Here is a 23,697-nt window from a genome sequence, read left to right on the forward strand (position 1 = left end):
AGAGATCAGGATGATTTTAACCCACTTTCACCCTGCAGATGGAGCAACATGGAGCAACAAGTACAGACAACAAAGGAAATTAGATCAATTAACTGAGAGGGGAGAGGGAGAGGGACACCCTAGGAGTGTTTCAAAATGTTTCCCACTATCCCCAATTATTTGGGAGCAGTAGGGGTCTCGTAATATTGGGAGCTCTCCAGCGGTTTGGACCAAAGTTGCTTCTGCTCTCCAGAAGCAATGGTTCTAATTTGTGTTGCATTCTCCTTTCTGCCAGAGCGTGCACAGTCGGAAGCGTAGTACCAAGCAGAGCAACCATCAGAGCAAGCATGACCCTGACAACCATACAGTTGGAGTGCTCCCAGGACTGGGGGATATCTCCTCATTACGGACACTAAAGATACTGCAGTATCCTATGGTAAGGGCACTAAATACTTCATCAACTAAACATTGTATTACAATGTTTTCTTTTCTTTAGGGGTTGGGTTCCAGAAACTACTTGATTAAGCCCTCTTGGCCATAGTGGTCAGAGGTGTAGAACAAAAATGCAAAATTTGGTGCTGAAAGCAACCTCTTGAGTTATCTTGCCAAGCATCTTAATCTAGCCCAGCAACAAGGGAACATTTTAAGCATATAAAATCAAACTTCCATCTCTTGGCGTGCAAAGAGCCAGAATGCACTCTTGTGCTATAGAGGGTGAATGTACAGTGGCAGCAGCTGCTATAAATGTTGAGGCAGCATTTTGTCAGGCATGTAAACTGGCAGCATCAGAGGAAATGGATGCTGCTGAACGAGATCTGTTTTGACATTAGGAAGCTGCCCCTGGGTACTGTTTGCAGATGGAGGATATTGACCTTTTGGTGAGTAAGTTCAACGTCAAGTCTGCTAGGAACAACATTCCTTTCCCTGTAAGTGAAAAGAATGTGAGACCGCTTTCCAAAACTGTGTTTGGTTATATATCCAGCTAAACCCTTCAAAAGGTAAAACAATCACTCAAACCTCGATTCATGAATATTTCCACAAATAAAAGCCATTTGCAATGATTCACGGTGCCATATTATTTGTTCTTCATGAGCATTCCAACAGCTACTAGTTGCAGATCCTGGAACGATTATTGGGTCAAAATTTTATATCAGTTATTTACAGTTCATTGTTCTCTTGCTTGAAATGTTTCAATCACCCAAAACAGGAAACAGAAACAGTACCATATGTGTTAGTGACCAGACATACAACAAATATAACAAATAGCCAAAGTGTTTCCACATGTGTTTCTGAAGTTTCTCAAATTTTAAATTTGGAACGGAAATAGACAGATAAATAAAAGAAATGTAGCTATATGTGAGCTTCAAACTTTGTCTTTATTTACTGGGGGGGGGGGGGGAGGGATATGATCGAGGTCTATAAAATCATGACTGGTGTGGAGAAAGTAAATAAGGAAGTGTTATTTACTCCTTTTCACATCACAAGAACTAGAGGCCACCAAATAAAATTAATAGGCATCAGTTTTAAAACAAACAAAAAGAAGTATTTTTTCACACAATGCACAGTCAACCTGTGGAACTCAGACTCAGACTTTAAGGTCAGAAGGGACCATTATGATCATCTAGTCTGACCTCCTGCACAATGCAGGACACAGAATCTCACCCACCCACTCCTGCAATAAACCTCTCATCTATGTCTAAGCTATTGAAGTCCTCAAATCATGGTTTAAAAACTGCAAGTTAAGGCACCCAACCAACCTTAATTCTGCCCTCTGCTGACACCATAAAGCCAGAGGATGTTTTGAAGGCCAAGACTATAACAGGGTTCAAAAAAGAACTAGATAAATTCATGGAGGATAGGTCCACCAACGACTCATTCCCTCTGGGGCAGCTGGCATTGACCACTGTCGGAAGACAGGATCCTGGGCTAGATAGATCTTTGGTCTGACCCAGTATGGCCGTTCTTATAGTCTTATGTTCTTATTTGCTCATTGTTTTACCACACAACAGACTTAAGATGGACATTGTTATGACACAATTTTCAAGAGACATTTTTAAAGGTGTTCCAGTTATTCATTTAGAAACCACAAAGAATGTCAATAATATCAGGGGCTCAAAAGTCTCAGGACATATTAGAGTATTTATATTGTCTGTATCTACACAAGGGATTTTTTCCCCACCATTGCCACCACCAGACCAGTTGCACAGCCTGTACAAACAAGGAGCACTAATGTGGACAGGGTGCCAGAGGGCTGTTAGCATTTTATGCAGAAAGGGTGAAATCCTGGCTCTGTTGAAGATAATGGGAGTTTCAGAGAGCCAGGATTTCACCCCATGTTGTCTACTCCACTCAGACCAGGTCTAGATGATAGGGTGGTTAAAATATCATGCCCACCCATACCCTATTTAAATTACTGTTCCCATCATTGCTGGAGGAAAATTTTAGGAAGAAAAACCTAGTGCAGACAAGGCTAGGGAGCAAAAATGTTTTATTCTGTATTTGAATTAAAGTTTCACAAAACACTTGGCTATCTTAATTTCCACATTCAGACTCCAGACCAGCCAAGGTTTGTTTGCCTTTGGGTTTCAGTCAGAAAAGTTCACACTGCACTCAGGAGTAAAACACATTGGCATAGGCTGTGTGTATAAGCTTGTGGGGTGACGACTGGGGTCTAGTCAGTACTATTAATCTTTTGCTCTTATGAACATTAAATTCACTCTCAATTTTAGATAGATTGTACAAGTTTTATTTTGGTGTAGAGCTTGCATAATAGGTCAGATACAAGACACGTTACTCACATAAAGTTACTCCTATATTGTGGTATTGGTTATCTGTTGTTAGCAGTTTCAGTTGAATGTATTTGCCACTTGATATTCTGAACGGTTAGCTATAGAATTTTATTTTAAATGAAAATCATCTGTTTGCACTGAAGAGATGGCAATTGTCACAGCAATGTCCTCCATGTCTTGCATGACTTGGTACTGCAGGTACTTATTGGATTGTTAATACATCATTTCCTCTATTTCCATTATAGTACATTGGAAATACAATAAGCTTTTACAAGTTTTTTGAGATCTTAATAAAACATTGTTTTATTATCTATTTCTGATAGTTTCTGATTCATTTTTACCTTACCCATCTAGCCCTTTGCAAAATGCCTTAACAGACAAAATATTTTTACCTCCAAACATTGCTTTATTACTGGGCAGTGGGATTGTATGGCACTGCCTTTGCATTTGTGATCATTGGAACAATGGACAGGCAGTTTTCCATAGTTCTGGTAGTAGGAAATATTTCACTTCAGGTAGAGGCTGACTTAAAAGAAAACTCAATTTAAGAGGGGCATCTAGGTGGGAAAATATTAAATTTGGAAAGCTTGAGGTTTGGTCTTGTCATCTTCCTTCCTTCATTCAAATGTGCTTGATAGTCCTGGAAAATGAAGTTCTCTTTGACCACACAACATGTACAGTATAAGCAGCAGTGGTATAAGCTTCATCACATTGAACCAGCCCCCCAAACTAAAATGACCAATACTAGCACAAGTGGATAGTTCATTTTCTAGACACGCTCAATCCCTATTTGTTTGACTGTCATCATGGATGTAAGCATCAACTGTGATGTGAATACGTTTCTCCAATCTGCTGGGCTGAGACCACACCAACTCATTTCATTCAGGCCACCACACCAGCCTTCAGAGAAGCCCTCTGGAGTTTGTATACAGCCATCAGCAGATACTATAACCAGAGAAAATATCCCAGGAAAAGAAGAGAACTGAAAACAAAATTGCATAGCTGGAGTTGGTAACAAAAAACACATGACAATGCAAACTACATCCGTGTGTATAAATATTTGCAATCACTAGCAGTATGACCTAAAGAACAAAGGGGACTAATTCCCTGCTGCCTAGTGACTGAAATGAAAACAAACATTTGCTAGAACCCAATCCTCACACAGCCGTGCTTTCAAGTAAGTAATCTCTTATTTATATTCTGTTCACAGGATGACCTTCGCTCTACTAATGATTGGCATTGCAACAGAACAAGCCCTTATTTGGGATACAATATTTGGGAGCTGAATGGTGGATGCTGCCTGCTGTATTCCGGAGGAATCACTATTTTTTCTATGTTTTTTCTTCATCGTTATTATGTATCGGTATGATTAATACAAAATGAAATACAGGCTCGAGTTCCTGTGCTATGTTCCTGCACATCTAGCAGTTATTAGGCGATGATTTGCTGGAAGGACAATGTTGCCTTTTCTTTCTATGGGGAAAAAAAAAACATTTGCAGGATCATGTCTGGTGAATCAGTCACAGAAGTCACCTGTTGTCATTAGAGCGGAATGTATCATGAAGTCTTTTTATCCCAGATATCGCTGCCATACAAACACCATCAACTGATGAGATTGGATAGATTCAGGTATCTGAGCAGCAGTACATACTGGCAGTTAGTACACTGGTCTGAGAGTTCGGAGACCGGGCCCTGCCAATCGCTATGTTTGTAGCCTTGAGCAGGTCGCTTAACCTCTTTGACAGCTGATAATAATGCTCAGCACCTCGATATAATTGCTAAGTATGATCATTATTGTTATTATCTTCACTGTTACATCAGTTCTCATTAAATTCAGGAGGAGGATTGCAGCTCCCACTGTGTGTGAGCTCACATAGATATTAGTGAAAAAGAATCCGAGAGTTTGCCTGGACCCATCAATCTTAATAGGTCATTTAGCCATGTAATTATTCAGCGGGCTTCTGGGCTACCCCCTTTCTCTTGACATGTGGACTCCAATTTATTTTACTGCTAAAACCTGCCATATTATCCACCTGGCCTTTCACTTGAACTTGATTAGGCATGTGGTGTCTCATCAGTTTTAAAGCTTGGAAGTCAGGATTTGAAGTGAGCAATAAAGCAATGTAAGAAGTGGTGCAGTAAGGTAAGAAACAAAGAGAAAATGTCCCCAATCCTTTTTTATTTTATAAGTTGCTATGGGTTTGAGATTTTAAAACAAAAAGCATATTGTCTGTGTGTGTGTGTGTGAAACTCTGAGTGACCAGAGCTGGCTGTTAAACCACTAGATACATTTTCTGAGGAGATGAGGAGGATGAACAGAAGGAAACCAAGGAAAGGACTGGCTAATTCATCCAAAATTGCTCTTAGGACTCTAGTGGGGTGCTTGCTGCAGCCCCAGCTCTGATATTCTTTGAAATGGTGAACTTTATCCTCCCATCCATGCCAAGCTAACTCTGTTGGTCAAAGCAAGAGGCATGGAAGAGGGAGGACCATGCCTTGCTCTGCACCCTCATTCTCTGCACCCTTTTGTGACGCTAGCACCATGAGTGGCTGGGAGCAGGCAGGGCTTCCAATCTATAAATGGGATTTTGTTCAGCCCCAGTGCAATGATTCAAGGCTGACTTTTACTCCCCTTGTGCAGAGAGTAGTCCTAAACGCTGTACAATTGCTGTATTACAGGCCCCCTCCTTTATTCCATTTGCACCTAAAACTCAAACTGACTGCAGTAGGAGTTTTGGATGTTCAAAGAATGTGAATCAAAGAGCGTGCGCGAGAGAGAGAGAGAGAGAGAGAGAGAGTGTGTGTGTTTTTGGAAATGCATTTGTCCATCTTTGAAAAGCCCTGTTCAGATAAAGGCCCCATTTATATTCCTTTCAGTTACGCATTAATTCCTCCACCTCTAAGGATGATTGACTCATTGACAACTGAGACATATGCTGCCCTTAGAGAACAGTGCAGTTTATCTAGGGGATGCTGCCTGCTGAATCTTCACCTGGTCATTCAGACCCTTCCCCCCTGCCATCCCCCTCTGCACATAGGCAATATGGGTAGATTACATTTGCAAATGAATCAAATGCCTGCTGTCAGAGTGGGTGAGAGGATTAGTTTTGCATATGAAGAGAGAGGTGGCACTGCATGCTGTCAGGCTCATTATGGAAGTGGGCCCCTTCTGAAGCTGGGTGATTTGGTAATGACCTTCCCACTTCATTCTTCCTTTGTTTCTTTAACAACTCTGTGGCAAAAGCCAGATTCTCTAGTCTCTTGCATATTCCCTTCAGAAACAAAGACTGCTTCATTTAAAAACAGGTCAAGAAATCTGATACAGGATCCAAGACAAGCTGCATTATATAGCAGAAATATGAAGATTTCTTTATTTATTTATTTACTGAAGAATAAAGCCATATGTCCTTCCATGCCCTTAAAATAGAAAGTGAAACGCCACTGGTAATCCCACTTACCATACACACAGGCACACCAACAAGCCATGAATCATGAGTCAGATCTTCAATGTAAATCAGTGTATCTCCATTAACACCTGCTGAGGATTTGGGCCCTTGTCTGTTTGCCTGGTAAGCCCTTCAGCACAAAAAATATACAACTGTGCTGTATTCCCTGGAAAAATTGGCAGCTCTGTGATATACGCTGAAAAAACCCACCCCTATAGTTTTAATGTGCTAGTTAGACTGTTGTAACTTATATTCGGTTATGAATCATCATGAACTGTGATAAATTAATAGATTTTTAAGGGAAGAAAGGACCATTATGATCATCGAGTCTGACTTCCTGCGTAACACAGGCCAAAGAATTTCACAAAGTGATCCCTGCTTCAAGCCCAGAATTTTGGGTTGAGCTAAGGCATCCAGCATAGGATCGGACATGACACAAAAGAAAAATACACACACAAAGATTTTAGCCATTTAAAAAATTGCAAGAAAATGAATGCGTATGAAAGAGAAATTAATAGCACACTTGGTAAGAATCAGGCACAGGACTGTACTACTGCACCTCAGCCCTGTCCGGCCACGCTCCTGCTATTCCAATCTTGAGCTTCTCCAGCAGACTAGTGTGCCAGATTATAGGGTTGTTTTGTGATAAAAAACAAATTAAGCCTGAGATTTGAACTCAGATCCCCAGAGAGTGACATGCTATTACACCCACACCAGACTCTTCTTCTTCTCATAACAATAGATTCTAAAAATTATATTTGTCTTACAAAAGATTCTGTAATTAGCAAATATTTCAGGAGTAGGGTGGCAGCAAGTATTTCTGATCAGCACATGCCACTCTCTGTCCTTTATTTTATAGCCATTATATATCATATATAATAAAACTATATTTCACATCAACAGCGCCATGATTATCACATATTAAACTGTCTTTAAATTTAGAAAAAAAAGACATTAATTTTCTGAAAAAGAATTGACTGGTCAAATGTTCATTGCCAAATCATATTTACTCAGGCAACCATAAGAATTTAGCAGGAATCTTGCCATTCATAACTCTGATTTTATTTCTGTTCTATCTTCAAAAGTAGAAATAAAAATTCTAAAACCATTTTTGGAGACAGCAGTAACATGAAATGAAATGTGGTTCACTAGCCATTTCCTGAAGGCTATAAAGTGTAAGTTTTAATATTTTTGTTTTGAAATTAATTTATTAGTGAAACGTACTGAAAGGATAACCTCAGAATCTCATTTTAGTCAAAGTTAGCCCTTTCTTCTGTTCACCAGCTGTCCAAGAACAGATCACAATATTCAGTGAATTTCTTTGTTGTTCACATTTTTTTGGTAAATGTTTTGTGCAAAGATTTCTATCCAGGGGTTGCTTATGATCTGTTAACTACACATATTGCTGAAAGTGTTCAGTGTTCACAATTTGATATTTGACAGATGTGTTTGGTTACGTAGGTCAATCATTCGTGCTTCTGTTCCCTTATTGAATGTTTGTAATTTTTAAAACCAGGAAAAGAAGATGGCTTGGCTTCAATTATCAAAGGTCTTTGATTTGAATGCCTCAACCACTGGGTGCTCTATGGCCATTGGCCTGATATTTCAGAAGTGTTTAGCAGCCACAGAGCCAGCTAACGTCAGTGGGAGCTGTAGGTGTTCAGTTCAAACCTCTGGAACTCAAGCCCATAGGGTCTCAGGGTGAGCACCCAAAAATCAGAGGCTGCTTTAGATAATTTTGTCCTAAGTCACTGAGGCTCTGATTCTGTCAGGGACAGGGTGACAACTCTTCAGTGTGAGGAAGCAGAGGATAAGGAGACCTGGGGATTGTTTTCAAGAATAACTATGTATCCTAGCCATGTGTGTGGACTTGATTTAAAAATAACAGGATTCATCCCCGACTAGGGAGACCGAGAGAGAGACTTAAAGCACAGGAAGCAAGATTTGCTGCTTGTTTACAGAAGACATTGCATTCAATTGTCTCTTGTTACATTCCCACAAAGAATTACATGTGCATGCCAGAGAGGAGCCTTGTTTGTGAAGGGCAACAACTCTTTATTACTCCAGAAAAAAATACACATGGTTGTTGGGATCAAACAAATGAATTTGTGGATGTGAATAGTGTGAACAAAACCTTATTCATATGAGTGTTTAGGTAAACGTATTCAAAACTATACAAACTCAGTCAAATAAAATCAGGTATACATTTTAATGCCATATTTATGGACCTACTTTTTTAACTATTCACTCAGCTCTGCACCTGAGCTACCAAATTCTACATTGAACAGAAAAGGATTTCTGGCTCCTTTTTCAATCCTACTACACAGAACACTTTTCTTTTAGTTCCTGATGTTATATTAAATCCCAAAGCACTTGAGCCATTTATTTTTATTTCTGTGGATTCTGTGGATTTCTATGGAATGGGATTCATATTTCATTGAAAACAGTTTCTTATTCATAAATGCACAGAAATTATTTTTTCACCTACAGCAGACAACATTTCAAAAATGAATTTCTAAGGGTAATCATTTCTGTCCTCCAGAGATTGCTAACAATCTGGATATTTCTTTGTTTCAGTAGGAGAGGACAAGGGACAAAAAGGCCAAAACTAAGTGAAGAAGAGACAGGAGTTGAAGAATCAAAGAGAGATTGGATGAATGTGCATAACTTGATTTTCACTGAGTTTCTCTTCCAGATGGTCACACTGATTCAGAATTCCCTGGAATTTTGCACCCAACTTGAATTGAGGTAAATCTTTTTTGAGCTTTGAAAAATTATAGTTTGAGCTTTTTCTTAGTCCATGATTTTTCATTTGTATGCACCTCTGTGCTCCCAGAAGCTAACATGTTTAATTACCATGAGATAGATTGTTCTCACAGTTATTAATGCCTTATCCAGAAGCAGAAAGGAGGAGAAATTTCATTAGATAGATTGTTTTGGAGATTTCCAGTCGAGTTTTGCAGAACCAAGAAGCCTGGATACTTTCAAGAGTGCACTGAGAAACTTTTGGATATATATCTGACCTGGAGATCTGAAACTTTTCAGCATCACCTTCCTGTAGGCTCTTCCCTAGGAACATGCATCAGTTCATCATCCCTCTTATCAGAACATGAGTATGACAAGTCCACTGTATTCCTCATGTAGCACTCCAAAGTTATGAAGTGTATGCTAGTGGAAATGCAGCCTATTGTTTTACATGTCTGATTTTAAATGTCTGATTTACACAAAACTGGATGGAATGCAAGAGATATCACTTCCAGCACCCTGTCTCCTTAAGATGAAGTACTCTGCTGAAAGTTCAGAAAGACACAACTCTGATGAGCAGGGTAGTGGTCACAGCAGAGTTTGGAGTCTTGGAAAAACACTACAGGAGATGGTTTTGGTAAGCCATGTGCATTGGTTGTTTCTTGCAAAAAATTCAACAAAATGCTCCAGTTTGAAAAAGAACCCAGCTCAAAAAGTGTACCTCTGTGTCCCTTCCATGCCAGGTTTACAATAAGAAGTGACTAATTTGCTGAAACAACCCTGTGAATGTAATCACCCTTCCTCCCTTTCCCCAGCCCTCTCAGTCTATGCCCCATGATGATCCTTTTATTGCCCTCCCACAGTTGCCACAGGAAATTTAACTTTAACCTTTAGCTGCTCTTCCATATCATGACACTGGAAAATGAAAGAGGAGAAGGAGGTTAAATCCTGAAAGCAGAAGAACAGGGATTGACATTTGGACCTCCATGTCAGCTGCACTCATGCTGATCTCTAACTTTATGTTTGGCATAGCGCTGTCCTATCCTATTACCACCATTTCATTCATTTTCTCTACCCTTTACAGATATGTGAAAACAATACATATTTTTAAAGATTTTGTTTTTGAAAAATAAGTGCAGGTTAGTCACTAAGTTAAAATTATTTTCCTTCCCAAATCATTGATTAGGAGGCAGGATGAAAAAGAAAAAGAAACCAGATGTTGTTTGTGCACTTGAGCCCCTGCAGGGGTATTATTTTACTGTCCTGTTTTCCCCCGTTGGTTTATTTGATATTTTTTCTGCCCATGGGACAGTTAAATCTAATTTTTTGAGGATCAGAGGGAAGCCATTGGAACTGATGAAGCTGTCACAAGTGATGAAGATAAAATGGACTCTGAAACGAAGGTTTGCTAAATTTCTTACTAGTATAAAACATTATAAGATCTTGACATCTTAATGAAGAGGGCTTGGATTACTGTAATGAGTACACAGTACAGTAGTCACCATTATTATCAGAAGCAATAATTTATCAACATTTAGAACATATTGGTGTCTATGATTCTGCAGTTATTTCCATTGTACTTACAAAACTGGTATCTAAGATACCAATATGTGGCTATTATAGAAAAATAATGACTTTTTATCGTGACAGCCGATATAAACTGCTGTAGCTCCATTGAAACCAAACTGAGGATAAGACTCCAAGTCTCTCTGTCTCAGATTTTTAAAGGTATTTAGCGTTTGCTCTGTTCAGCATTGCCCAAGGCCTAAGTGACTTACACAGCTAAGTCCCGTTTACAAAAGTGATTTAGGCAGTTAGAAACCTATGGCTAAGTCTATGCTTGGAGCTATGGGCAAGGACAGATTAATCTTTTGTTTGCCCTGGTGCCCAGATCGTGGCCCTGCCCCCACTCGGCCTCTTCCCCCCCTGAGTCCCCACCCACTGCTCAGACAGGGCGGGAAGGGGTGGAGAGGAGTGGGTGGCGGGCAGAGCCTTAGGTGTGGGCCTGGTGCCCTGGCATCATTGTAAAGCTGGTAAAGGCTAGGGATATGATTCCCAGTACACATAGATATACGCACACTAGCTCTCATCTAGCTAGCATGCTAAAAATAGTAGTGTAGCTATGGTAACACATGTAGCGGCCAGCAGCATCATGGGCTAGCCAACTCGAGTGCATACCCATGGAGTCCAGGCAAGTTTATACTCAGGGTGGCTAGCCCATGTGGTTGCTCACCATGGGCTGTGCTACTGTGACTAAACTGCTATTTTAGCATGCTAGTTTGATACAAGCTAGGAATCACCCACTTAGCTCAAAGTGTAGATGAGTTTAAGTCTCATTGAAAGTCAATGGGACTTAGGCTCCTAAATTCCTAAATAACCTTTAAAAATGGAATTTAATCACCTAAGTCACCTGGGCCTTGCAACCCTGAGTGGAGCAAAGCCTAAATAACTTCAAATATCTGGACTTTTGTTTCTGTGTTTTGACGCATGTCTGTACTTATGATATTGGAGGTGGAGATATGTGAATATGGATGTGTTGTCTTCAGCATAAAACAATGCACCACTAATTATCTTTTCTAGCATATGGTATAGTTGAGTATAAAAGTCAGAATTCATTATTCACCTCATCCCCACTATCATTTGCTACACGTATTACAATATGCTATTCACTTCATTCTGCAACTGCAAGATCCTACTATCTTTCATGGCAGGAATTTGACACATAGACCCTATAGACTACTTCAGTACAAAAGTCTACCATGCATCTGAGCCATCTGGATAATCTCCTAGGACTTAAAGCAATTTCTTTAAAGTTTAGTTCATGTGATTAAGAATCCAATGGCATTCTGGAGCTCACATAACCTCTAGTACACTTTTTAAGAAGTTTTGAGTTTCACATAATTTATATGAGTTTTGAAAACTTCTCCTTTCATTGCCATTTTTCAAAGAAAATAACTTTTAAAGTATTTTTCCCTGATGAAATAGAAATCAGTGCCATGCAAACAAAGACTCTGGTTTGAAAGTAATTCTTGCCCTGCTGATAAGATAAATAAATGTATCTAAAACTTGATGCTGCTAAGGCCCCAATCCTTCAAAGACTTGTGCAGGTGCTTAACTTTGCACACAATGGGTGGAGTCCAAACTCTATTGAAGTCCATGTGGGTTTTGCCACTGACTTCAGTAAGGCCAGGATTTCACCCCATGAGCAACTCCATTAAACTGAATGGAACTACCCACCATGCCTAATCTAAAGCATGCATGTTAGATGTTGCAGGGTTGGTGCCCAAATTTGTAGTTATCTAAATTAAGAATCCATGATTTTCTAAGTGCCAGTTGACTTCCCATGTTTGTATTTTGTGTGTATGAGGGAGTATGAGTCCCCAAGCTAATTAGGCAATCTTTTATTTGTAATTGTACTATAAGAGGGTGAATTCATTTTTTAAAAGGTCCCATTCATAACAAGCTCAATCCTGTAAGGCGCTGAGCACCTTTGGGAGTTGCTCAGTGTCCTGAAATCCCATTGATTTAAATGGGAGCTGAGGGCACTCAGTTCCTCTCAGGCATGTAAATAGAACTGATCAAATCATTTCGCAATATGAAATGTTGATAAATTTCTCCACTGAAATGTCAAAGGGAAGATAATTTTGTGAAAAAATTCTTTACAATTTGTTCCTGAATTTTTCAAAATCTTGTAGAAAACGTTTGTCAAAATCATGTATTGCAGCCAAAAAAGGCAACAATTTTGCAAAACATTGTCAATTTCTTTGGGGGGGGAGGGTGGGTGGCTGATTTTTTTCAGCCAGTGCTATACGTCTGAGATGATTTCATCCCAGGCATATTCATGGATTTAAATTGTTCTTAACTGTTTTTTTTTTTCTCATCTCTACTATTCAGAGATTTGTTTTGGAAAGAATAAATAGATATTGATTTAAAACACACAGCATAAAAATAATAGAGGTCCAGTGCCTATCCAGTCAAGCTTAGCTGCTATCCAGATGGCTGTGAAAATAAAAACAAGCAGAGACACAGTGTGCATTATACTGAACACATTATGAATTAAGGGTTAGGGCAAACATTTTGCCATTACGTTTTGGGGATTTTTCACCATTGCTGGGTGGCATTTAGTAGTCAGCACCCAAACAGAGCAAATCTCACAATGTTAACATGTTACGTTCAATTAAAATGACTAAAGAAAGGAAAAATATGAGTTTACTGATTGCTTATTTTGTTTAAGAAGCTGTCCGTGTATAATATTTCATGTAACAGTGGGTATCTTACTGTATTACCTTACTGTATTACTGTATTATCTTACCTAAGCCGGTATCAAGTGGAGTGCCCCAAGGGTCGGTCCTGGGGCCGGTTTTGTTCAATATCTTCATAAATGATCTGGAGGATGGTGTGGATTGCACTCTCAGCAAATTTGCGGATGATACTAAACTGGGAGGAGTGGTAGATACGCTGGAGGGGAGGGATAGGATACAGAAGGACCTAGACAAATTGGAGGATTGGGCCAAAAGAAATCTGATGAGGTTCAATAAGGATAAGTGCAGGGTCCTGCACTTAGGACGGAAGAACCCAATGCACAGCTACAGACTAGGGACTGAATGGCTAGGCAGCAGTTCTGCGGAAAAGGACCAAGGGGTGACAGTGGACGAGAAGCTGGATATGAGTCAGCAGTGTGCCCTTGTTGCCAAGAAGGCCAATGGCATTTTGGGATGTATAAGTAGGGGCATAGCGAGCAGATCGAGGGACGTGATCGTCCCCCTCTATTCGACATTGGTGAGGCCTCATCTGGAGTACTGTGTCCAGTTTTGGGCCCCACACTACAAGAAGGATGTGGATAAATTGGAGAGAGTCCAGCGAAGGGCAACAAAAATGATTAGGGGTCTGGAACACATGACTTATGAGGAGAGGCTGAGGGAGCTGGGATTGTTTAGCCTGCAGAAGAGAAGAATGAGGGGGGATTTGATAGCTGCTTTCAACTACCTGAAAGGGGGTTCCAAAGAGGATGGCTCTAGACTGTTCTCAATGGTAGCAGATGACAGAACGAGGAGTAATGGTCTCAAGTTGCAGTGGGGGAGGTTTAGATTGGATATTAGGAAAAACTTTTTCACTAAGAGGGTGGTGAAACACTGGAATGCGTTACCTAGGGAGGTGGTAGAATCTCCTTCCTTAGAGGTTTTTAAGGTCAGGCTTGACAAAGCCCTGGCTGGGATGATTTAACTGGGAATTGGTCCTGCTTCGAGCAGGGGATTGGTCTAGATGACCTTCTGGGGTCCCTTCCAACCCTGATATTCTATGATTCTATGATTCTATGATTTCACCAATCTATCCATTTTCAACATTTAATTTCAGTTGGATGCATTTATATTGAACATAATGCACAACCACAACTAAATAGTTTATATTAATTTAATGAAATCTCTCTTTGGTCAGCACATGGCAACCGACACTGATTATTGACTCATCACAATAGTGCACACCTCAGGGCACTCCTTCTGACTTTGAAATCATGTTTATCACTAAATTCAGAAGCAGAGACAGATATCCCCACCACATTAAACCAGAAATAAAATAAAGCAGTTAAACAGATCTAAATTTCCCTAGAAAGAAATTTCCTAGGAAAGCATATTTTTTTCTTTATCATATTTACCCATGTACCGCTTTAATAAACAAGTGCAGCACATGTGCAACGCATTCTGCAAGGAACAAAAGACGGACTACTAGAAAAGAGAAAGGATTGAGTGGGACTTGACTTACTGTAGCTAGTCTCATCCCAAGGGGAACAATGTGAATAGCAATAAAAAGAAAGCTTCTTTAATAACTTCTTCACATATGCTCACTGATAAGTTGCAGGGTTTTTTTTTAAAAAAAAGTTATTCACTAACCACATGAAAATCCCTTTGTCCTCTGATCTGAATGGTTTTGGGATTGTTTTCTAGGTACACTGGAAGTGGATTTTTATGCTTGTCTGTGTTTATTGCTCCATTATTGGACTAAATATTTAAGGCCTATTCTTCCAAAATAAAAATATGCTGAAAGAAACTGCAATCTCCATTACATAGAAAGGACAGGCCCATAATAAATTAAGTATGCAAACAAAGGAGAATAAATAAATGGATGCAAATATGTCTTGCTCTCCTGCTTGCCATTGCCTGTTTCACATTTATCACCCTTTTTTATCAAAGCCGCTCCTGCTCTTTCCAAACAATCAGCAATATAAATCTGGATTCTGTTGACACCTCCATGGCTTCCCCTGAAATCATCCTCCACGGGGACAGCAGAGGAAATGGAAGCTGTACACGTATAGCTGAGAGTAGAATGTGACCCTTTAGGGTAGGTTTATTCAAAAGCACTGTGTTGCACACTGCCCTGCTTTATAGAAACGTCTTAAACAGCACCTGTATTTTCAGCTGCACTCACCATATAAATCATCAAACTCACGGCAAAGAATTACGGAAAAGCTGTAACGGAAAAGCTGTAAGGCCTCAATACAGGAAAGCACTTAAGTATGTGCTTAACTTTAAGCGTGTGCTTAAGCACAGTCCTAAATAGGGATGCTTTTCTGAATCGAAGCCTAACAGCTGGAACCATCACAGTTTCTTCCACAATAATGGAAAACTCCTGCCATTAAAAATAGTCTGATCTAATTTCCAATTAAATCCAAAACTGTTATTAAAACAAGATGTTCACTCAAGCCTTGACATTCCAAAGCAAAAGGCCAAACATCTTGTTACTATTGTAACAAACTATTTATGACAATTAATGGTCACTGATTATTGAGTACGGAGAGGGGAGTTTATGGAAAATTCCATTTAAAGTTAAAAAAATACAGGTGCCAACAGAAAGAATCTCTCTGCTCTAAATTAAAGTAGACCAAAAATAAAAATAATTTTGTACTTGTTTTAATTTCTGACATACGCCATGTGGCATTTGGAACATCAGAGTAAGCAATGGTAGCACTGCTTATTCGCCTCTCTAGAATTGTGCTGCAGGGCCATCATCATGTTGTTAATACCCTTGCACCATAGTCCTCTGTATTCCTTCGGACACATCTGCCATGTATCATCCTGACAGCTGCACAACCATTGCATTTATGTTTGCATGTAAGCTGAATTCAATAGCACGTGTGGTGACTACGGTCTCGGAATGTAATTACAGTTATTGCATAGCTGTCAGGAGCTTTGATTCTTTTATTTTGTTCGGCTCCTTCATTCTAAAGAGCAAAAGAAATAGGTAAAAGTTATTCCAGACTAATACCTTAGCTATAATTCTGATTTTGTACTTGCCAATCAGTCAAATCAAATAATAAAGACCAGTCACAGTCCTCAATATGGATTTTATTTCACTACCAAATCATGAGCTGTGCTGATGTCAAAAGGATTGCTTATCCATAACACAGATTATAGCATAAATATGTTAATTGTGGCAGCAATTTCATCTTCATGAGATTCCCACAAGGCCTTTTAGCCTATATACTCCAGGCAAACCAATCTATTGCCAGGTTGTCAGGGAGGGCAGAGAATCTTATAGGTCCTGATTGCCCCATCTATTACTATGATGTACTGTACTTGGGAAGTAAATGGTACAAGCTGTTACACCAATGGCAAAGGAATTGCTACTGTGCACACATGAAGAAGAAAGCTTTTTATGTGCCCCCTTTTCAGAATGGAGGCTGATAGGCAAAGGCAAGCAGAGCCCAGAAGATGGGAAAGACTGTGTCACCAGACAGAGGACTAATCATGGGAAAAAAACAGCACCATGTATTCACTTAGTCAATGCAGTTAGAAAGGCATACAACAAAAGAGTAAAGTATATCAGCTCCAGGCAGTGGCTTTCTCTGTTGTCACTGTGGTCAAGATGACATCTGTGATATTAGCTTAAAGTAGGGGGTCCACCCAAAACATGGAGGAACAATGCAGCTCATAGCTCCCGACTGCTTCTTGCCTCTCTGCTCTCACATCTTTCTGGTCTCCTCCTTGCAACCCTGGTATGTTTAAACTGTGTAATGAAGTGTTGCCCACCCAATGTGGCAACCAATCATGTTGCTATGATTTTTATCATGAGTCTCATGATATTTGTTGTTTTTCTTAAAGTCCTAGCTACTGGAGTCACATTATTGCATGAAGAAAAAGAGTACTTGTGGTACCTTAGAGACTAACCAATTTATTTGAGCATAAACTGTAGCTCACAAAAGCTTATGCTCAAATAAATTGGTTAGTCTCTAAGGTGCCACAAGTACTCCTTTTCTTTTCGCGAATACAGACTAACACGGCTGTTACTCTGAAACCTGTCATTATTGCATGAGAATCTCAGCTTTCTTTTTTCAAAAGTAATATCCTAACCCTCATGATTACAGAGAAAAACTTGAAAACATAACCCCTAAAGACACACACACACAAAACCAGAAGGCAAATAAAAGAACTCAAAATTATTGTGTGTTTTTTAAATCTCATAATTTTCAAACCATTCGCATCATTTTTGAACACTTTGCATTGGAAATACTGTGCTTGTCTGATGCTTCCATGTCCTTCTCACATTTTCAGTTTCCGACTTCCTCCCATACCCCTTGCCTCAAACCCTTTTCCTGACTCAGTCTGCAGTGCCTCCATAAAACATATTTCTATCCAAAGGCCTAAAAACCCTACTCGTTGCCCCTCATTGAACTGTTAAATATCTGCCTGAAAACCTTTACGTGGAAACTGAACAAAACTAATGGATTCACCCAGGCACTTGCAGAACTTCACAGTTCATGCACATGCAGAGGCGAAAGTGGGCTAGTATGGCGTACTGGTAAGAAGTGGCTGCCGGTACGGGCCCATACACAGCCGACATTAAAGCACTTTAATGTCCCTGCCCCTTTTGCCCCCCCCCCCCCCCGGGCCACCGGTGGGGAGGGGGGGGCAAAAGGGGCAGCTGCTCTGGAGCCCAGCGATTTAAAAGCGGCCAGAGCTCCAGGCAGCGCGGGCTGGGCAGCACTGAAGGGCTGGCTGGGGGAGGCTGACCCCTAGCCCCACCCTTCTGCCCGATGCCCCGCTCCTTACACCCGAGGCCCCCCGATTTCAGGGGGCCCGGATACCGGTAAGACTTTTAAGTTACTTTCACCCGTGCTTATGTGATTTTACTGTTTCCCTGTGCACCTCCTGCATTTTCACCTGTTGTATCTAAACTGTAAACTCTTTGGAGCTGTGGTAACAGATCAGGTATCTGCAGCATGTGCCATTGCTGATCCATCTGCAGAATCCATGACTTGTTAATTTGCTTGATTGGAGGCAAATCAGAAGGTCCATGACTTTTTTCAGTTTGGCAGACTTTCCTGACAAGAAGCCCAACATTGGAAAAGCATGAGTGTTGCAGGGCTGGGGTGAGCAACATTGGCATAGCTCTGTGGGGAAGCTTGCACAATACCTACCTCCTGTGCGCTTGGCTCAGTTTACAGCTATTATTCAGTCACTTTAATGAGCATTAAATTCACCCACAAACATTTTTCCTTGTATTGCTCTTCTTTCTGTCTTTCTGTTTAAATCTCCTCTCTTTGAGACAAATTCATTCCTGTCATCAATGGAGCTTCACCAGCAATGAACATTTTTGTGGGGGTTTGTTCATTTTAGTCTCAGTATGAATGCTTATGAGTCTTGATACAACCCCATGGCAATTACCAGGTTTTTTTGGATATATTCTTCAGCTATCAAATAGCAGGCCTGAAACTTTTCAGAGTTGGCTCTACCTGCCCAAGGCCATACTGGTGGTGATACCTGTAAATAATGAAGAGGAAAGAATATTGTCCCAGTGTGCTGGGAGCAGCTTTAAATCTCTAGAAGAGTGAATGACAATTCCAAACGAAAGGCTTTCTGAATTGAATAGCTATCATGATTTCAAGTGATGCATATGAAAGGAGAGATGTTGTGTTTTCTCTCTATGTTGCATGGTTATACACACACTCTAAGGGAGGTAAATCTGTGTTAGATGTGTTAGCAGATTTATAGCTTGCTGCTCCATACTGGAGGTTATTCAGGGAACAGCACAGAAGTTCCCCATGCTGTTATTTTAAAACAGGTTTTCTATTACAAGCAAGCCATACTTTGATCATTGAAAATATATATATCTGTTGCACTAATCTTTAAAGTTTGACTTATCCTGACAATCCAAATTCAATCAAAATTCAAATGTATGATCTATTCTTAACTGCAGAGTGATAGTTTTTGCAATACGTTTGTAATCTTAAACCCCCCTCCACGTCGAGGAGCCAGAGTGAGAGTTACAGATGGAGGTCTTCATCTTAGGAAAGAGGTGCCTGTGCTGAATGTGTAAAAATGCAGCAGACATGCGCTACATGTCCTTGAGTAGTTTCAACAGGGGGCACTTTCTAGCAATGGGAAAATTCACGTTTGGCAGAAATGGCAATTTTTCCTACTTGCAGTATGAAAATGGTCCTCAGATTATCCCATGCCCCTAAAAGGGATTTGTCATGGCTGTTCTCTACATTCCCATTGGGTGCAATATATTATCACAGCAGGATGTGGTTTGGCCAGAAAAGGGTGTTTTTAATGAGCAAGAGAGTGTTGATCAGTGTGCAGTTATGAGCACAGAATTTTGCCCTGAGGTTTAGGAAAATAGGAAATATTTTATACATGAAGGAGGTGCACAATTGTGGATTCTCAAATTCCCTCTCTCCCTTTGCACATAGATCTCTTCTAGAAATAATTTAATTTATCTGTATGGGCAATTTCATCTCACAACAGGCCTGATCCTGAGAGCTGCAGAACATTTCCAGCTCCCAGGGAAGTTCACTGGAGCCACACAGTCAGGGAGCTGGGGGGATGGCACAAGACCCCAGAGGCACAGTGCTTCCTGAGAGATGCTGCTGTGTCTCTACAGACCCCTGAATCCAGGGGCTTGGTGTCAGACCCCTTACTTTTTCCATGGAGGAATTTTGCATATTGATGAGGACAATAAATGTAGTTGAAGAGTTTACTCCGTTGGAGTCTACAAACTGGGCCCATGTCTTGTGTTCAAAAAATTCTAAATATTAAAGGCTCCGAAACCTATAAATACTTCACACTAACCTAGTGTTGTTCTTCTTGGCTTAACACAGGCCACATAGTTCTTACAAATTCCTAGTTTCATATTTCTCAGGGGGTTATTACCTAGAGGTTAATTAATCTTGTTGAGTTGCATAGAACAGTGTTTAAAGGATTACCGCATAGCTTTTCTCTTATCCACTTTATGCCTTTGTTAGCAGTTTTCGACCTTAGTCATGGTACACTGCATTTCCTATGGAACTGACAGTGTTTTCAGTGACAAGAATTTGACATGCTACATGTAACAAGTATTAGAAAAGAAAGGGTACCACTGCACTAGAAGATAAATAGACAGACGGCTCAGATGTTTCTTCCTGCTTCTGGAAGAAAAGTGACAGAGGAATGGGGATACATTTTACAAATGTAATTTGGATAGTTGTTTGGTGTCAACTTTAATAAGGTATCTGTTGACCCTTTCTTCCTTGTCAGTCATCTCCCCATATTGCTCTCTAGGCTTTCCTCCTTATCTACTTCTCTTGCTGTCCCATATATCTTTTTTACAGCCCTATCTGTACCCTTCTTTCTCTTTCACAAACACACTCATTCAGGGCTTATTCCAAACATGTTTACATTCTGTATAGAGGTTTTAAAATTAAATTAAAATGCATCCAATAATTAATCACCTTTGTAATGCATCAACTTTTTCAGAGTTCACAGTACCTTTCCTTCAGACCCAATAAAGCTGACTTCATTATTTAAAAAAAAGAAAGAAAGAAATTACAGATTCATGGACACAGAAGAAGAGGATGAAGTCAGGCTCACCAGCAGGAAGATATTTAAAACCATTAAAAAAAGACATTTCACTGTAGGCAGGCCAACAACAAAAGAAAATGGGAATTTGTAGCCCAAGCCACGGAGGCGATACGATGAGCCAAAAAATGTTGGGATTTTTTTTCTGAAGGTTAACAACTGAGCCATTTTAAAAGCACTGTTGGGAAAACCCTGTTCCCATTCAAGTCAGAGGGAGTTTTGCCATTGATTTTATTAACTCCAGGATTTCAACTTGTGTCTTTAATCTCGTTTTTAGATTTCTCCACAAATGTCCCAGAATAATTCTATACTTGGAGGAGATGTGGCATGTGAAATTTCAGAGGAAGTAGGCTGGATGGCATGGAGTAGTTATGGGGTGGTTTTGAATATTGGACTTATAATATAATGGGAAGCTAATTTTAACATTAATTATGGAGTGGATACTGCTGACCTCTGCTAAAGGAAGTCCTAAATGTGTGTAAAAGTTAAAGTGATGGGATAGCATATGGTACAATGAAAGCTTATAATTTTGCTTTAACAAGAAGAATTGGAAAGTGATTGTGATAATTTGCATTTCCCTTTTGCAATACTCTGAAACATCTACAACATTATGGAAGATATTCTACAATACAGAAATACTAAATACTGCTATCATTCAATCAAACCATCAGTCATCATTTATATCAATCAAACCACAAGCTTTTGTCAAGAAAATAAAGAAAAAGATCTGACAGGCGGTTGGTAATTGTGGATAATATATATGTCATTATCTATGAAATGTAAGGATCAGGGAATATCCATAACAGCTATAGGTGTAATTTGTGAATAATTTGATTTACATTATCTTACTATGGAAGAAAAAAAAAACCTCCCAAGGAATATAAAATATTAGCAATATTACCTCCTATGTTAGTTAGATTGGGTAATTCACATTAATCCACATCCCTTATTCTAGGGGCTAGTTTGTAACTGTAGACAGAGCCTTGAGTAAGGGGTGACAATAAGTTTCCTACTTCAGGAAGCACTGTGACAAAAGGGGACTCCTCTGACTTCCAGTTCCTTGCTGGTTTCCTTCTTACTCCTTGGGAGCAGTAATTTAGTGATGATCTCTTCCCCCATGCTGGTTCAGATACTCTATCCAGAGGCAGGTGGGGAAGGAGTTGGAACCAAGGCCCCATCTTTTCTCTGTACAGCTTCCGAGTTACCAGCCCCAGGGAGGGAGTCAATGAGTACTAGCCTTGCTTACTCCTATGTGCTTAGACCCGGGTAGCCCACACAGGAATGTGAGGTGGATTCTTATTTTCTCTTAATCCCTCAAATGGGTGCATAGTCCATGTTACAATCTAGCCCTGTCTAGCCCTACTATAGAAAACAACAGATTACAGAAAGAGAAACTCAAACATTTACTATTTGAGTTCTCCGTTTCACCTCGAATCACCCTGATTCTCAGAGTTAGAATTGTTTGGAGCAACTTTAAATACTTAAGATGTTGAGAAGAAAACATCATGTTTTTTCTGATTCATAAGGAACAAATAATTTTTCCCACTCTTCACTTACAGTGAAACAAAGTTTGTAGGTTGTTTGGATCTGTATAAATATGTTTCAATTCCAAAGATTTTCATCAGCTCCTGTATGGAACCACAGAAACCATGCTCCATATTTGTTGCTTTGTGAGTAGTTGCTCCTCCATTCGTCAGTCAAGATGTGGTCCAAAGTTGAAGGGGGTTCTCAGACCTTTATGTGTGTGTCTCTGTCTTTGTAATACGAGAAGTTCTCTGATTTGGAGATCTCTTTTTCTGAGTTTCAGCCCAGAGTGAATTTTATGCCAAATTGAAAAGCTACTAACAGAAGTGCTGATGCAGATTGAAGCCATTCTGGTAGCATGAAGAGGACTCCTTTTCAAACAGAGTGCACAGGACTGGAAAAAAAGTTTTCTACTTTAATACTATTTAGTTATTCTACCTTGCCAGGATTAAACAGGATCTCTGACTGACCCAATCTCTGCTTTGAAGGTGAAGGCAAGAGCACAGTATTCCCTGAGCCCCTGACTAGCCCAAGTCTGTGCATGTTTAATTAAAGAACTACCAAAATCCAGCTATTATTTGCTGTTCCATATCCACAAACCTCTCATAAGTTGTGATGAAGAGGCATTTGGTGGCTGCTGCTGCTACAACAATAATAATGTTTCAAGTCTAGACTATGACATATACTAACCTCACAAATATCCTTGGCATAAATTTTGACAATATTCTGTATGATCATAGAGCTCTGAGCACCTTTGAATACAATTAGTAATTTTATTTTAAAAATCTCCTAAATATCATTAAAGTGAACAGACATTTTTGGAATGAAAACAATCAAGGGCATTGCTAGGTTCCCCTATGGGGGAAAAAGAAGACTCTAGCAACTGTTTCCCCAGTAACACAGGAGACACGTATTAGACAGTCTCAACCTTTAAGTGTCAGACAAGTGCAGGGCTCTTTTTAGTCTTAGTGACAATTGGAATTATTCATGTCCTAACTCAGTTTGACCATGACAGTCTCAGCTATAATGAATCTCACGCCAGATTTTCATGGGTCCTCGAAAAGGAACTTTGCAATTTGCACTCCTGAAAAATAGTCCATCTCAAGGACAAGGTTTTCATTTCAGTTATATGGGACCAAATGCTCATCCTATATCCAAGAGGACATGTCAGAGTTGTAGAGATATTAGAAACCTCCACACCAGCACTGTGCAGCCTCTGTTCTGTAGCCGATACCACAGTTCCATACCACATGGGTATATTTACAGTGCAATTAGACATCCGGGGCTGGCCCATGCCAGCTGCTTTGGGCTTGCCAGGCTTGAGCTATGGGGCTGTTTAATTGTGATGTAGACATTCAGGTTTTGGCTGCAGCCTGAGCTATC

This window comes from Caretta caretta, chromosome 4 (assembly GCF_965140235.1).
Source record: "Caretta caretta isolate rCarCar2 chromosome 4, rCarCar1.hap1, whole genome shotgun sequence".
Classification (NCBI taxonomy): domain Eukaryota; kingdom Metazoa; phylum Chordata; order Testudines; family Cheloniidae; genus Caretta; species Caretta caretta.